The sequence below is a fragment of the Triturus cristatus genome, chromosome 3_2 (assembly GCF_964204655.1).
Source record: "Triturus cristatus chromosome 3_2, aTriCri1.1, whole genome shotgun sequence".
NCBI lineage: Eukaryota > Metazoa > Chordata > Amphibia > Caudata > Salamandridae > Triturus > Triturus cristatus.
The window spans coordinates 409,404,142-409,420,584 of NC_140584.1; the positions used below are offsets into that span (position 1 = coordinate 409,404,142).

Below are 16,443 nucleotides of genomic sequence, written 5' to 3' on the forward strand. Positions count from 1 at the left end.
ATTTGACTGTAGCCAATGAATAGATAGCCTGAGTATAAATGCCAGGTGGAAGTTTGCTGAAGTTGGGAAGTCAGACTCTACCTCTACCTTTACCTTTTTTCTTTGTCTAGTATGAGAACTTTGGTTGAGATTCTGGGCCTTTTACTGTGAAAATAAATTGTATGATAGTTTTGTTAAGGAGTTTAAAAAAGGTAGTGGAGGGATGCAGTGGGAACATGTTTTTGATGAAGTTTACCTGGGGTACTATCAGCATTTTGGTGTAGTTCAATCTGTCCCACCAAGTCATGCATTTGGGTGACCATGTCTCAATGAGGTCTTGCTTTCTATTTTTCTAATTCAGTGTGTATCCTGAGGCTTTGGCATAGGCACTGATCAGGGTCAGAATTTCAGGTATGACTGTGTCTGTATTTTCGGAGAAGATGAAGACATCGTCGGCATAGGCTGCCACCTTAAAGGATTTTAAATTGAATGGAATGCCTTCTATGAGGGTATTATGCAGCAATTTAGTTAGGAGAGTCTCGATGGCAAGGAGAAAGAGTTGTAGGGCTAGGGGGCTGCCTTGCCTGGTTCCTTGTGCTAGTTTAAATCTATCAGGCAGAGAACCATTTACCTCACTCTGGCCAATGGCATGTCATACAGTACGAAGACAATCCACTCAAAGGTCGATCCTAGGTTGAATTTGTGGATCACTGATAATAGGAACAGGCAGGACACTTTGTCAAAATATTTTTGCCATCTAAGGCCATAGCCATCACAGGGGCATAAAGCAAGAGGGGTTTCTAAAATGTGAGCAAAGAGTCTGATGTTGTCAGGTGCAAGTCTTCCCTTTATGAAGCCAGTCTGGGAGGGATGTATTAATGAGGGAGTAATTTCTCCAATCTTGTAGCTGTGATTTTTGCCTAGATTTTACAATATACATTAAGTAAGGATGTGGGCTTATAGTTTTTGGTATCTAGCAGGTGTTTGTTTTCCTTGTGGATGACTATTATTATGGCCTCTGAGAAGTTCGGGCCTGTTTTGCCCTTGGCGGAAGATGGATTTTAAATGCAGTGTGAGTTGTGGCTGGAATGTTTTGCAAAATCTACCTATGAAGTCGTCAGGCCCCGGTGCTTTCTTTAATTGTTTTGATCGCATTTCCTTTCTCTTGTGTCTCGAATGGTTTGTTTAGAGAGGTATGATTCTCCTCTTTAATTGACGGGAGTTTGTTGTTTTGAAGGTATTGTTTGCCATCTGTACTATCTGGGTGCCAGTCAGGGTTGTACAACTCTTTAAAGTAGTCTGCGAGGCAACTGGCTATGCATTTAGAGTCAGTCTTTCTTGTTTTGCCCTTAATTGCAGTTATCAAGGAATTCTTTAGGCAAGGTTAACCTTTAGGTAATCAGCTAGGAATCTCCCAGCTTTGTTGAATTCACATAGCTTTTAGCTTTATTGGTGTTCAGCCATATACGAGCCCTCTCGCTAATTAGTTTTTTGTATTGGTATTTCAGGGCTTTCAGTTTATTGATCGTTTCAGTGGTGTGATTTGAGATTAGGAGAAGTTCAAGTTGCTTCACTTTGGATTCAAGTTCTTCAAGTTTTTTACTGACTGTCTTGTTTTGTTGGTCATGATACTAAACATTCTACGTCTGATTGTTGCTTTCATGGTTCCCAGAATGTTTCTGGAGAGATCTCAGAAGAAGCATTTACGTTAAAGTCGTTTACAATTGCTGAGCATATTCCGCCTCTACTGGTTGGGTCATTTAGCAGAGTCTCATTGAGATGCCACAGTCTATCTGGGTTTTGGGAGTTAGATATTGTAATATCCAATGAATTACAGGCATTGTCTGATATAATGATGGGTTCAATCTTGAGGGTTGGAGCAGGCAGGAGTTAACTTCTGGTTTGTTAGGATGTAAATTATCAATTAAGTGGGAGGGAGTAAAAAGTGAACTCGATACCTGGGGGTTTAATAGCCTCCGTGTGTCTGTTAGATTATGTGCAGAACATAGTTGTTTGTGGGATTTCCCTGAAGTAAGGTTGCAGGGGAACAGTCTGTTTAACACTAAGTACATAGGGAGGTTTCAAGTCTCCTTCTAATAATATATTTGAGCAATTAGGAAATTTGTTTAGTCTTATTTAGGTTGACCCAAAACGAGGGGGAATCGGAGGTGGGTGCACAGATATTAACCATGAATAATTCCAGATTGTGTTTGGATATTTGTGAGATGACCCATCTACCTTCTGTGTCATGTACGTTTTTTCATTACTTTAATGCTTATCGATCCGGCACAAACAGTGTCAACTCTGTTTTATTTTTCTTGTTGGAGTCAGGGGAGCATCCCAATTCTGAGTACTAATTATTTAAGAGGTTGCGGCTTATATCGCTATCTATTCTGGTCTCTTGGAGTAAGAGAATATCGCCTTTTAGATTATGGCGGTATTGTATGATTTCCCTTCTTTTGATAGGGTGGTTCAGTGCTTTTGTGTTTAAGAACCGTAAGGGTGTTGTTAGCCATGATATATGTTGTGAGAGTTTCGGTGAAGTTTGGGATGTTTTTGAAGTAAATGGTATAATTTAGATTGCAGAACATCATACATGGTAGAGGAATGATTTGTTTTGGAGGGTTAGGCTTGGGATATCCCCGGGAGGGTGGGGTGGGGGGAGAGTAACTAAGACCAGAAAAGCAACGAAACAAGAGAATTAATAGAGAATCCAATTTCCCATTCCTAGATGGAAACTAGGCCAGTGGAAGCCACGGATCTGTCTGCTAAGAGCTCAAAGGGGATGGGGGGGATACAGAATCTGAGGAGAGGGGTTGATAGTTGGGTAAGTGGCAAGCAGGGAGCACCAGGAATTCGAGTCAGGAAATTAACTTAAGTTGGGATAAAAAAAAAACTTTGTAAATAGAATTCTTTTAAAAAACAATGCAGCATCCAAAATACACAAAGTCAGACACAAGCCGCTGGCTATGAGAGATGCGTTGAGGAAGGAATTGGAGAGATTGTGCAAACAAGATGTGATAGAGGAAAATAAATCCTCCCTATGGTTGTCACCTGTGGTGGTAGTACACAAACCTAATGGAAAGGTTAAGTTATGTGTTGAATTAAGAGATGTAAATGATTGCGTGTGGATGGATCGACATCCATTACCTAACATAGGAGATATGTTTGCGGTGTGGAAGGGGGCAACCGTTTTTTCAACATTAGATTTATCTAGTGCGTATCATCAAATAGTATTACATGATAGCAAAATTACTCTTTATTTATAACTCCGGAAGGAGCATTCAGATACAAAAGCATGGCATTTGGGATCTTTTTTTGCATTGTTTGTATTTCAAAGGATCATCTATACGTTATTTAAGGATCTGGATAATGTTCTATATTTTCAGGACGATATTTTGTTTTTTGTAAACAATGCCCGTGTGTTTGAAACCGCAAGGAGTTATTCAGTAGGCCAAAGAGCACAAAACTCATATCATTCGGTAGTGGATATCCTAAGATTTCTTTGATCTGCGCCAGTGTCTCCGACCAGAAGGGACAGACCGTGGAACAGTCCCATCATATATGTTGAAAATCACCCAGCAGCCCACAGCCCCTCCAACAGACAAATCAAATAACAATTTGTAATGCGCCTCCCTGAGCCCCATAGAATGACTGAATTTGGGAATATACCACACTACTCCAGCCCACTGAGCTTCCGCGATGGAGACCCCTAGGGTGCCCTCTCAGTGATCCTTATAACGGGGGCAAGGAGTATGCAGTGTTTAACAACAAATTGTATATAAAAGAGATAGTGCCCTTTGAACCACTACACCGTTTCGCAAACCGCTCAATGGGTGTGAGTTCTCTTGTGACTGCCTCCCGCATCTCTGACTGAAATGCCCAATGTATTAACTCATTGTACCGGTATTGTTCTGTGGGAGGGAGTCGAAATTCTCGGGCGCAGCTCTGAAAAGTTTGTACATCCCAATTATGAAACAGATTGTAAGGCAGCCCCCCACCATCCCTGCCTCAAAGGGGCCTAGCTGCAGCGTAGGCGGGAATACTGCATTAAAATGTATAGGTGTAAGTGTTGAAGGGAAGGGAGTCAGACCCCCAGCCCCAGTGACCATGTCCCACACTTTGAGAGTTGTGCGTGTGCTCAAGCATGCGTTCAGGGGCGGACTGCTTTGGGCTTCCACATTACGTTCCATATGTATTTCCCCATGTCCATATGGAGCCTATGCTTGTCTGACTCCCAGGCTGACCACTCTGGGATTACCCTCAGCTGTGCTGCTTTAGATTGTAAGTTAAAATCTGATAGCGCCAAGCCCCCTGCGGCTTTGGACAGCCGTAACACACTATGGGAAAGTCCCGCCCTTCCTCCGTGCCAAATGAACTGTGTTTCCATGGAGCGTAGACTCGAAAAGAAGCTACATTCTACTTCTATTGGGAGGCTTTGGAACATATTAAGTAATTTGGGAAGAACTGGCATTTTAATAGCGTGTATCCTCCCCAACAAGGATAGATATAGGGGTGTCCACCGCTTTAGGTCTGGTTTTAATTGCCACAGTAAAGGGGGAAGTTGGCTCGAAATAGTTCTGATATTTTGGCGGTGATTTTAATGCCTAGGTATGTAATCCGTTGAGTCGCCCACTTAAAGGGTGTCAATCTGGTGAGACCCTCCACCTCAGGCACAGGCACCGTCAAATTAAGCAGATACGATTTAGATAAATTAATGCGAAGACCCGGCACTTCCTCAAAGTGTTGGAATTCCTCTAAAGTAGCCGCCAGAGAGGTAGAGGGCTAGGCCAAGGAGAGCAGCATATTATCTGCAAAAAGCAAGATCCTGTGTTCCTCCTCTGCGAATCTAAGACCATAAATCTGTGGATGCTGACGTATCTAGGCTGCCAATGGTTCTATGCTTAGGGCAAACAGTGGGGGGGGGGAAGCTGGGACCCCCGTCTCCTTCCCCTCTCAAGCTGGAACCCTCCAGAACTTACCCCATTAACTAGCACCTTCGCGGTGGGAGTCGAGTAATTGGCTTTAATCATGGTCAGGAATTTTTCACAGAAACCAAACTGTCTCATAGTGTGGAAAAGGAAGAGCCAGTCCACATGACCAAATGCCTTCTCGGCGTCTATCGCCAAAAGAACTGCCAGTACTGATTTCTTGGAGATGTTTTCAATCAGATGGACTATTCGTCAAATATTATCTTGTATCTGCCTGCCCTTTATAAATCCAGACTGGTCTGGATGTATCAAGTCTGGGATGAGGTTGTCGAGCCGAGTCGCTAAAATATTTTAATAAAGTTTGGCATTTAAATTCAGCAGGGCAATCGGACGGTAGGAGCCACATTGCCTCCGGTCCTTACCTTGCTTGGGTATTATAGAGATTAGGGCTTCACTCATAGAGTCTGTGACCACGCCATTATCGACCATATAATTAAATAATGTGACGAGATGCGTAACTATTTCAGCCATATAGGCTTTTTAGAATTGGGCCATCAGTCCATCTGAACCAGGAGATTTGTGGATTTTAAGATTAGTTATTGCACTAGCACTGAGGCAGTTTTAATGCAAAATCATAAAATGAAGTTATTCACAATTGCTTTTAGATCAAGACCGCTAAGAGGCCCTAAGGACAAATACTCAACTTTAGAGAAAGAAACTCTTGCGTATTGGTGGGGAATTGAATATTTTCAAAAGTATGTCTATGGAACAGTATTCAGGGTAAGATCAGACCATCGTCCTTTGGTAGATTTATTTACAACAAGGGGTTTTGGCACAGCAACACCCAGAATTGCCAGGTGGCAATACAAATTACAGGACTTTCATTTCAAATTTGAGTACATTCTGGGTGTAAAAATATTTTGGCAGACTGTTTATTAAGATTGCCTGTGAATGATAAGAGTATTCACGCTGACCGCAGTTGCAGCAGTGAGCTCAGCATCGAACAGCGTGAGGACGCCCAGCGCTCAACGCCATTCCTCCGCTCCTCTGTGGGGGCTGCTGTGTGGGTGCTTCGGGGGGGGGTCCGCGCAGGACCAGTCTCTTCCCCCCAGCTCCGACCCGCTCCCGCAGTGCAGAGGGGGCCAGCATCACCAAGAAGGCAGCAGGCAGGTGGAGCGCAGGTGGAGTGCCAGAGCTGGAGTGGGCCTAACCCGTCAGTGAGCCCGACCCTTCAGGGCCCAAAAGAGCCCGCCCGAGCCGGAGCGAGGCGCATCATTGTCATAGGCAGAGGCGGATCCAGCGGCTGCACGCGGGTGGGCCAGGTAGCGACATCACTAGTGTATCAGAGAGCGTTTTCCCCGCAGAGCCTCTTGTTTGGACTACATCTCCCAGAAATCCCTCTCTCGGGTGCCAGGCTGTCTGTGCAGGTGACCCGGAGTGGAGGTGAAAGCCGGGAGAATAGGATCTTCGACAGATTCTGAAGTAAGACACGACGTGCAGAGCAGCAGCAGGAGCGGGAGCGGGAGCGGAGCAGAGCGGCGAAAAACATTAACGGCCGGTGGTTGACAAATCATCCCGCGCACCCGTACCCACATTCCTGTGTCTCCCGAGTCTCCTCTGAACTTGGGAAAGGAGAAACAGACAACATCAGGCGACAACGCTGCAGATTGCCGACCGGGCGGTAGGCACGGCCACGGCCGTGACCGCTCCTCTCATCCGGACTTCACAGTCACAGTTACAGTTGCTCAAGGACGGAGCGAGGAGCAAGGAGCAAGGAGCACCAAGATTCGCCGAGAGAAGCTAGTAGAACTGCAGTGAGCTGTGAGCTGAGAGCCGTGAGCTGGCCAATAACATCAACATATATTCTGGTTGCACTTAGCAGTACTTTTTCTTTTTTTTATCTCCAGTATACTTCCAAACGCTTAGCTCTTAGTGACTCACCGCCTCAGCCAGACAGCCAGTTAGCCAGCTAAAATCCGCTTAAATCAGCAATCCAGGCACACAAGGCTAAAGAATCACCCAGCAGATCAAGGACAAGGACTTGAGAGATTTGAGGGTATATACTCACAATCTTTGTTCCCTTCCGGCGCGCCCCTCCCCCCCCAGTCGAGGCACATTCAGCGCCAGAGTGGGACAGCTTTTGACCTAGGTTCCCGGGCACAGGCCGATACCATCACCACCGCACTCTTGCGGTTCGGGGGCCGGGGCCGTGTCGGGATCATCAGCAGCCTGTTTCTGGCAGCTCCAGTCGGGTTCCGTTTGACACTAGTGTTCTGGGTGTTCCAGGGGCCGAGGAGAGTTTCAGTCAGGACCACACAGGCAGCGGGTCCCCTGCCGGACGTCCTACAATCAAGGGCTCAGGCGAAGAAAGGGAAGAGATACATCCAAGCTGCCCACTCCGTTTGTTTGTTTGTCCTTGCTAAAAGGGTGAGCACAAGAGACGGCTCGCAATCACTACAAAAAGGAAAACAAAACAAACTAATCTGTGGCAAATGCAAATTTGTGCAGGAAATCAGCAAGGGCTTGGAAACAAAAATCAATAAAGACAAAGAGTCATTTATAGAGTCCATCTACAGAGAAATTGGCATCTTTAGAAGCCTATAGGAGCCAATAAGAGCCCACAGGTTCCGGTATTAGAAAAGAAAAAAAGAAAATGAGATCTGGAACGAACCGACAAACCATTCCAAGCAAAAAACAGAAAAAAAATAGCACAAAAACGGTACGGTCTTCTAAAGAGACCTCTTTTCAACTACCAAAGGGAGAGACTGTGGCACAGGGAATAAGAGAGAGGATAGACTTGGGAGGTTTGGTCCCAATAACTGAAAATTCCGGCCCAACCCCTGGAAAACAGCAGCAAAAAATTAACAAATTCTATTTTTTAAAAGACCCTGTATCTGCAATTTTTGCACCAACTAAGGAGGCCTTAAATCTTCCAAGCCCATTTCAGCCTGACAAGATAAAATCAACAGCCCTGTCAGAGTCACTTTTTCAGGATAATCAGCCTACGGACCTATTTTATCACAAAAGAATAACCACATCAACCACCTTAAGTGGCCACACAGAGAAAAGCTACCCTCAAGGAAATAATACGGTGACCGTACAGGCCCAAGTCCATAAATCAATTGGGCCATTTAAGAACTTCGAAAGTCCAATGGGCACGGTCAACAAAACCCCAAGCCCAATAAGTATACAAGATACAAAGGGCACACAAAAAACCCCACCGCACTCATTGACATCATTGGGACTGAAGTCGCTCAAAAATATTTTTATCGAACTAGGATCCATAAACAACGAAAGTAATAAAGATCAAGGCAAGTTAAGTAAAGTGAACAAAGTGGGAGCAATAGGTGGCCCGACAACTCACAAGAAGGGGAGGACGCTAGGGCAAATTCCCTCCTAGAATCAAGCATCTTAAAACCGACTGAGACAACTAATATAAAAAGAAAGAGGGACCTTCAATTAGGGCACACCCCAACATCACTCCCAAACTCAAAGGAGCATAGGCCGGGGCCAGTGGCATCAACACCGCGTAACCTAGAGGCCGGCAGTAGTGATCATAGAATCTTGATTGATGATTCCAGTAGTGACAGAAGTAACGCAGACAATGACCACTCGTCGGAACCTATACTAATTTCATCAGCAAGTAGGTATGAACATCCGGACGATCCTCTAGGGAACGGAGGGAGCTCACTACCCAACACACAATGGGGGAACGCCCTCATTAGTTCACTGGACCAGGCAATAAGAGCACTTAACTACCAATCCGACAAAATGGAGGTACAAATAGACCTAATAAACCTCATCGCAGAGCATATAGCAAACATAAGCTCTAAGGCAAACACAATAATGACCTTACTGGCTAACAAGGGAAACACGGACAAAATTGCAAACACAGACAAACTCACCACAGGAAATATAAACCAAACCCCAAACAAAGTCAAACAAAACAACTGTGAATGTGGGAGCATAATTGAAAAACTTGCGTTTCTCCCAGACATTTTGAAAGACATCCTAGGAGTAGTAAAGTCTTCATGTGAGCCAAAGGAAAATCGAGAAAGCCCCTATAAAAATCCTAACAAAGAAACATCAAAAGCTCCATCTCACCGAACAAAACAGAGTACCATTATTGAAGGGGTCCGAAAAATCAATTCCCCTACATACAAAGAGTTTAGAACGGGAGTAACAGAAAGTCACGAGGTATAAACAACTGACCACCCCTCAATCTCACCGAACAAATCAGAGTACCATTAATGAAGGGGTCCGAAAAATCAATTCCCCTATATACAAAGAGTTTGGAACGGGAGTAACAGAAAGTCACGAGGTACAAACAAATAAACAACTGACCACCCCTCAATTGGAGCACCAAGAAAAACTAACAAAAAGACAAAGGAAGAGAGCTAGGAAGGCACGGCCTAAACAACAAAAAAATAAACAAACCACAGCCTCTGAACGGCTCTTCCCTATTTTTACAAAGAACGTAGTTCAAGGGCTCGAAACAAACTACGTCTCGCCGAACGTCCCCTCCAGAAAACAGGACCTATTATACTCGGAAAGGGTGAGCTTCTCGCTCGAGAATTCGTCAACGGTAGAATCTAGTCACGAACTAGAATTAATAATTTCTGAAGTGTCAAAGCTGAGCAAACAACAACTTGCAGGCTTTCACAGTACCAAGAGGACAGTAAAGCAAACAGCGTCTTCAAGATCACTGGCGGATAATTCTCGAAACAAGGAACTCGTATATGAACCAGCCCTCCAAAACATAATAGCCAACATAGAGGTCAGCCCGGCCCCATCAAAGGAGAAAAAAAAAGGGAGAGCACGAATAACGGACAATGGGCACTTGAACTACAAAACAAGCAAGCAAAATAGGGAATCTAAACCCGTACGTCTAGGAAGAGATCAGACGCCACTCAAGATCACTGCAAACGGAAGGGGCAGGAGCGTTATCTTAAAGAGTGTTACCCATGAACAAAAGCAAATTACTCAATATACAGAACTGGGAAACGTGAAGGTAACGGATAAGAGTAATGTGGCAACCAAAGGTCAGGCAAAACTCACAACCACAAACATTCGGACTATTAGAACAAAAGACCTTGAAACGGCCCAGGAAGAAAACCAAAAAAAAGATCATGACGAGATTGAACCAGTACTGACCTTTATTCCGGAATACGCAACAAAGGGTAGACAGGATATCTTAAACAGAGGAAACATCATAAAATTAGTCAAGGAAATCCCGGAATTAAATGGGATAACCTCACAAGATATAGAAGCAGTGGAGTTTCAACAAAACAAAGCCAAGCCAGATACTGAAAACTCGGTCATTACTTGGACATCAAAGGAGCTTGCAGTTAAAATCTTTGCCCACAAAGCAACATTCAAGAGCTGGGGAATAACCCTGAAGCAACATAAGCGTCTTAGATATCCCTACCCCCTCTTCAACAGCTCAGTTCAGCTAGAGGAGGAGGTACTACGAAGCCCTGAGTTAAAAACGTGTCTACACGCAGCACGGGCATCGTCCCAGGTAAAAACACCAAGACTAATAATAACTTTAAAAACCAGACATTCAAAAGCGGGCCACATTATAGTAATCAGGACTGGTCATGGATTCCATCGGCGCTAAGCAAAAAGAGTTCCGAAAAAAGTCATAAAGGCCTCAGCTACAGAACAAATACAAGACCCACACATGGAAGAAATAAACCCGGCAACGATTAAAATATGCTCATGGAACGTGCACGGGTTTAGTAGCATGGAGCAGGATCACGAAACCCAATCATTTTTATGTGAACATGATATAATTCTTTTACAAGAGACCTGGAATTCGACCCACCCCGGAATTCCAGGTTATATCGATTACCACATACTAGCAGAGAGGCAGTCCAAATATGGGCACCCACGAGGTGGCCTATCAACTTTTGTATCGCTAAAATTCAACTGGGAATTAGAGAAACTGGATGTTGGGCTAAATTGGGTTCAAGTTACAAAAATTACAACAAAGCAACAGCTCCTATTATTAAATATCTACATACACCCAGACCAAATGCAAAAAACGAAAAAATGGGAACGCTAACCAAACTCATCAAAATCTTGCAAAAAAACAACAAATTAAGCTCATTGATAATATCGGGAGACTTTAATTGTAACCTACTGAGCGCCGATAAGGGTGGACCCAACTGGGAAAAAAAAGCAGTAAATGGGTTCAAACAAGCCCCACTGTGTAACCCAAATTCATTGGGCTTAACAATTCTAATCAGTAAAAAAAAAAAGGTCACTCTTTGCCGGTACTCACCTATATGAGCGGAAAGGTTAAATCTACTATAGATTTTACAATTGTAAGTGCCAGTATAATAAACTCTATAGAGGAATACTCAATAGTTCAGCGCAAAGAAAGTGACCACTTCCCCCAAATTATACGGATGACCATCGCAATTCCCATTGCCGAAAAACTATGCTCCCTCCAGCAACATCCAAAGAAATTTAACCTCCGGAAAATAAAGTGGAGGGGAAGTGAAACAAAGAACATCCTGTCCACAGCCAGTAACTTCGTGACTAAAATCGGGAGCCTAGAATACGGAGACCCCGTAAACAACTGGGAAAATTTATTAGAGGACCTGAAGGAAAAGCATTCGGTCCTGCTAGGGGCGAAAAGAGACAGAAAAATAAAATCTGCACCATGGTATAACTCCAAATTAAGATTCGAAAAAAGAAAAATAACCAGGGCGTTAAAGTTCCAACAAAGAACGGCCGCACAGGGAAACAATTTAAACAATACCATTATCAGGAGTATGAGAAAAAAATACTGGAAAAAGTTATGGATGGCAAAGGCATTATACAAAGAATCGATCTGGGAAAAACTGCTTTTTACGAGCAAAAAATCAAACTCCCGAGACTTTTGGGGCATTAATAATGAACTAAACCCAGGCGTTGTAATGCAACAGGACACCGGAATCGGGGACAGGATCTGGGGAGATTACGTTAAGAACCTTTACTTAAAAAAGGAACCACACAGAACTGAAAAAAATCGAGGTCCATCAATTAATGTTGAAAATGACAACTTAAAAGACTCATGCGCCAGCGAAAGAACGCAAGAAAACGCGATCCTCGAAAAAGATGCTTCCCACCAAGATACGTTGACTAAGCTAATTCAAAAACTCAAAGCGGAGGGGGCTCCTGGACCAAACGGCCTCCCAACCGTAGTTTTTAAAACCAACGAAGAGTTCTGGGCTGAACACTTAACAGTGTTATTTAACTTCATTTACATAAAGGGAAATATACCAGCTTCGTGGAAAGGAAACATTCACCCAATTTACAAGAAAAGGGACCGAAAACACCCAGGGAACTACAGGTTGATTTCCTTAATTGAGGTTGAAGCCAAGCTTTATGCCTCATGCCTTTTGGAAGAACTGCAAGACTGGGCAAAATCTAATAATATAATCCCTAGCTTTCAAATTGGATTTAGACAAGGGATGGGGACGACCACAAACCTGACCAACTTGGGTCTGCTAATGGAGAACGCCCAAAAAAAGAACCATCGTCTATATGGGTGTTTCGTCGACATAAAAGCAGCCTTTGACCATGTAAGTAGGACAAAATTATGGAGCAAGTTAAGAAAATGGGGGCTGCCGGACAAATTACTAAACGCAATAATTGGTTTATACAGCAACACATGGGCAAAGGTAAAACAAGGGAACGGGACAAGCCTAACAAAAAAAATTGAGACCCAGGATGGTCTAAAACAAGGCTGTGTCCTAGCCCCTAGTCTGTTTACCCTATACTTAGCAGACATTGGACGCAACCTAGAAAAAATCGAGAGTCATGCCCCGAAACTTGGTAATGTTTCAGTTCCAATTCTGCAGTACGCAGACGACATAGTACTATTAAGTAAAACACCAATAGGTCTGCAACGCTTAATAAATTTGTTATCATCTTATTTAGTACAAGAAAATTTGGAGCTGAACAAAGAAAAAACAAAAGTGCTTCGGCTAGTGGAGGGGAAGAAACTGAAATTTAAATGGTCAATCAACGACTTAGTCCTAGAAGAACAGGACTCATACAAGTATCTGGGGATGACCCTTGGGCAAGGTGATAAAAAAAAAAGCACACTCTGGTATTAAAAGGGAAGGCACAATCATTAATTTACGCATATAAGCAATTGCAATCAAAATTGACCGGCCCGAATTATACTCACTTATTAAAGGTAATGGCATCACAAATTTTACCTACTTTGTAGGAGGGGAGGCAAAAATCCTAAACAACCTACAAAATAAAATTTATAAAGTTGTGTTTAACATGCCCACTCAGCCGCGCCCACACAAGTCCGCCTCGAATTTGGCTTACAGAACCAAAAATTCCGGTCAATGTCCATTTTTGCAAAATTGTGTCATAAGATCCGTTCTGCTCCAAGCGAGTCAATGGACAACATCTGTTGGGAGGAAATCAATTACCAGGAAAACCAGCCCAATACTACCTTATGGGGAAGTTACCTTAGCACCTGTCTGATTACACTGGATCTACAAGAAGTATGGAATAAAAAAACAGACCAGGCGCACTTCTGTAAAGCAGCCAACGGCTCAGCAAAAAGGAATTCTCAGTTAGAAGACAAAAAAACTCTAACGAAACGGCGCCACGCGTGGACAGTAATTAACTCTTACACTCACCAAAAACCACAGGGATATTTGGCCTTACATTATAGTCAACTTTTAAAGAAAGCCTGTGAACTTACCGAATGGGCATGCACCTTTCAAAGGACTTAAGGCGTTCTTGGAAACACCAAATCGAAAGCCCCCACTGTAGTCTGTGTGGATACCAGAAGGAAACTTTGAAGCATTTGTTATGTGTATGTCCAGCTTTACTAGTATTAAGAAGACGATACCTACGTGCCTTTTTTATTACGTTAAAGATCGGTACTTGCCAGCAAGCAGTAATAAGCTGGCTAGGAGACACCTCTTCTATCTTGGCATGTCGGGGAATTAAATTTATGTCCAAGGTAACAAAACTGCTACAAGAAAGTTAACAAATAAATGGCTCATAAGGTCTAGCACAAGGAACGGAGCAAGTCAGGAAGTCCGCAGTGGCAGAAAGGAAATTATTATAACCTTGTAAATGATCTTAACAAGACACTATATCGGGCGAAATATGATCAGTGTTGTCTCTTTACTAAAAACAGAATAATTATTTTTCCTTTTTCTTTTTATGGTTTTAAAATTCGTAATTTTAAAGCTATTTGAAGATTGTAACGATTTTTATTAATCAAACAATAAAATTAACTTGAACTGGAAACTTGATAAGAGTATTGAGATTGAGGACAATAATTTGGAAAGAGTGGTATCAATTTGTGAAGTATCCAAGGGATGCATTAAAGAAAATCCATGGAGAATGGCAGGCAATAGTGATGAGGATTTGCAAAAGGTATTCGGGTATCTTAAATCAACTTGGCCAAGTAAGAAGGAGTTAGAGAAATGTCTATTGCCATTCTTGTATGTGGCACAGGAATTGTCAGCTCAAGCCAACATTTTAATGCCGGGAGAGCAGTTGGTGGTGCCAGAAAGTCTTAGACAGACGATATTAAACATGGCACATGAAGGTCATCCAGGTATGAGGAGTATAAAAGTTAGGAGTCAATTCTGGTGGCCTGCGGTTGATATGTGTATTAAAAGGAATGTTCGATCATGTGCTGAATGTGCCATCAGTGATAAATCCCCAAAAACGGTGACACATGAAAAAACACTAGTTTCAAGGCCGTCTTGGGTATGGGAGAGAATATCACTATGTGTTAACAACAAGGAGAGACAAAGTGGCTTTTTAAAGGTCAAGCATACGTGCCCTAATACTAGTAACAAAGAAGGAGTATGCAGTTCCTAAAGAGGCTAAAAGTGACTGAAGAACTAAGTGCATATGACTGGCTTACCCAGAAGGAGGATGGGGAATTCCTCCTTTCGGATTTAGTGCCCTCACACACCCAGCCTGCTGGGTGTCATGCTTCATCATTGGGCATGCTCCTCGTCGGGTCAGCGCTGCAATACCCAACGGGAGCCCTCAGTGGGGGCTCTTTAGTGGATAACTTTTATCCTTGCCGTACGGTGAGTGTGTGTGACGGGCCTTAAAGTGTAGAAGTGTAGTGTTGTGGTTACTAAAAAGGACCAGGTGAGTTAAAACAGGAAAAGAGAGGATCAGGGAAACTAATTTAATAATCCTGTCTCCCACCTTGATTAAAACGAGTGATGGCGTCTGTCTATAGTGATGTTATAGGCAGTTGCTCTGAGCTTCATGTGGTCAACATGTTTCTTGCCTAGGATGTCCCAAAGAGGATCAGGCGGCAATTCTTCAGGACCAGAAAATGAAAATTGGAATCTCCACTAAGTGGCTGGTAATGAGGTACGATAACCTAGATATTACCAGTCTGTTGGCACCAGTGGTGTGTGGTGTCCGTAGGTGCGGTAGCCAATCTAAAAATAAAAACACATACATAAAATCAAACAGTCATTTATAAAAAGACTAGTTCAAATAGGATTTTCCCATAGCCAAGCATGTCACACGGTATCCTGAAGTTATGCCATTCAATGTAGTGCTAGCTTCAAGTGGAACAGCTGGGGCAATGCATGCGCCACAATCGTGTATTGTTGTAAAGCATGCAGTACACCAAAAAAACCCTGTGGGTACTATGGCAGCGTAGCAACAGGGAACAGGAAGGCAATTATTGGTCACAGTTTGTGTAGGATGCAGCCCCATCGGTTGGCGGCATCGAATGGGCGCGTTTAGTCAATGTGGTTCCTAAACCGGGGGTGGGTTGTGCAAGAGGATAAAAATTCAGTAAAAGATACATCTGAATACCATACAGAGTCGACGGTGGACTCAGCGTTAAGTATTAGTAGGTATATTGCAGGTTCTCTAAAACGTAGGGAACGTTACCGTAGTCAGCGGGATGTCTGCTGCTAAATATCTTAAGCGTTGGTGGGTCTTACCTCGGTCGCTGTATCGGTGGTGGTAAAGTGGTCAATACTTACAGAAACCCACGCCCACTTGGCGAAGGACCTAACCTGTGGTGCCGGTTCCGGTAAGGTAACCACCAGCCCGGTTCCTGCTGTAGTTATCCCAGCGAAAATGGCGCACACCTCGGGGCGTCAGCGGCGTGGGGCGAGAGATGGGGTGATGACCAGCCACTATCCTTAGTAGTGTGGATGGCGGCCATGTTGAATGGGGCGAAGTCTCTCCATTGTGAGCGCCATCTTGGAATAATACTGATGAGATCCCAGGCCCCACTAGTGGGGATGATATCTCAGGTGGTACTGAGAAATGCTAGGCTTTATTCAGAATGCAGAGGGCCATCTAGTGATCTCGTAATACTATAAGGTAATTTACTGCCAGACATGTACCGTGTGCTGTAGAAATGTCTCGCGCTCATTCCAGTCAGTGGGTTAATTTAAATAAAGGCATACGATCAGGGCAATAGGTGTTCAGAAACCTCGTGATGTACAGTGCCATAGCCTAATGCAGTCACGGAGTATCTAGGGCGGTGTAAGAAGAGTTTTTTTAATAA

The 16,443-nt window shown here is 43.5% G+C and overlaps 1 protein-coding gene across 1 annotated transcript in view; it reads right to left on the minus strand.

Annotated features, from left to right (window-relative positions):
• LOC146857451 (protein argonaute-3) overlaps positions 1-16,443 on the minus strand; it is a 1,089,759-nt gene that overhangs the window by 455,936 nt on the left and 617,380 nt on the right. The gene's annotated exons all lie outside the window — the stretch shown is intronic.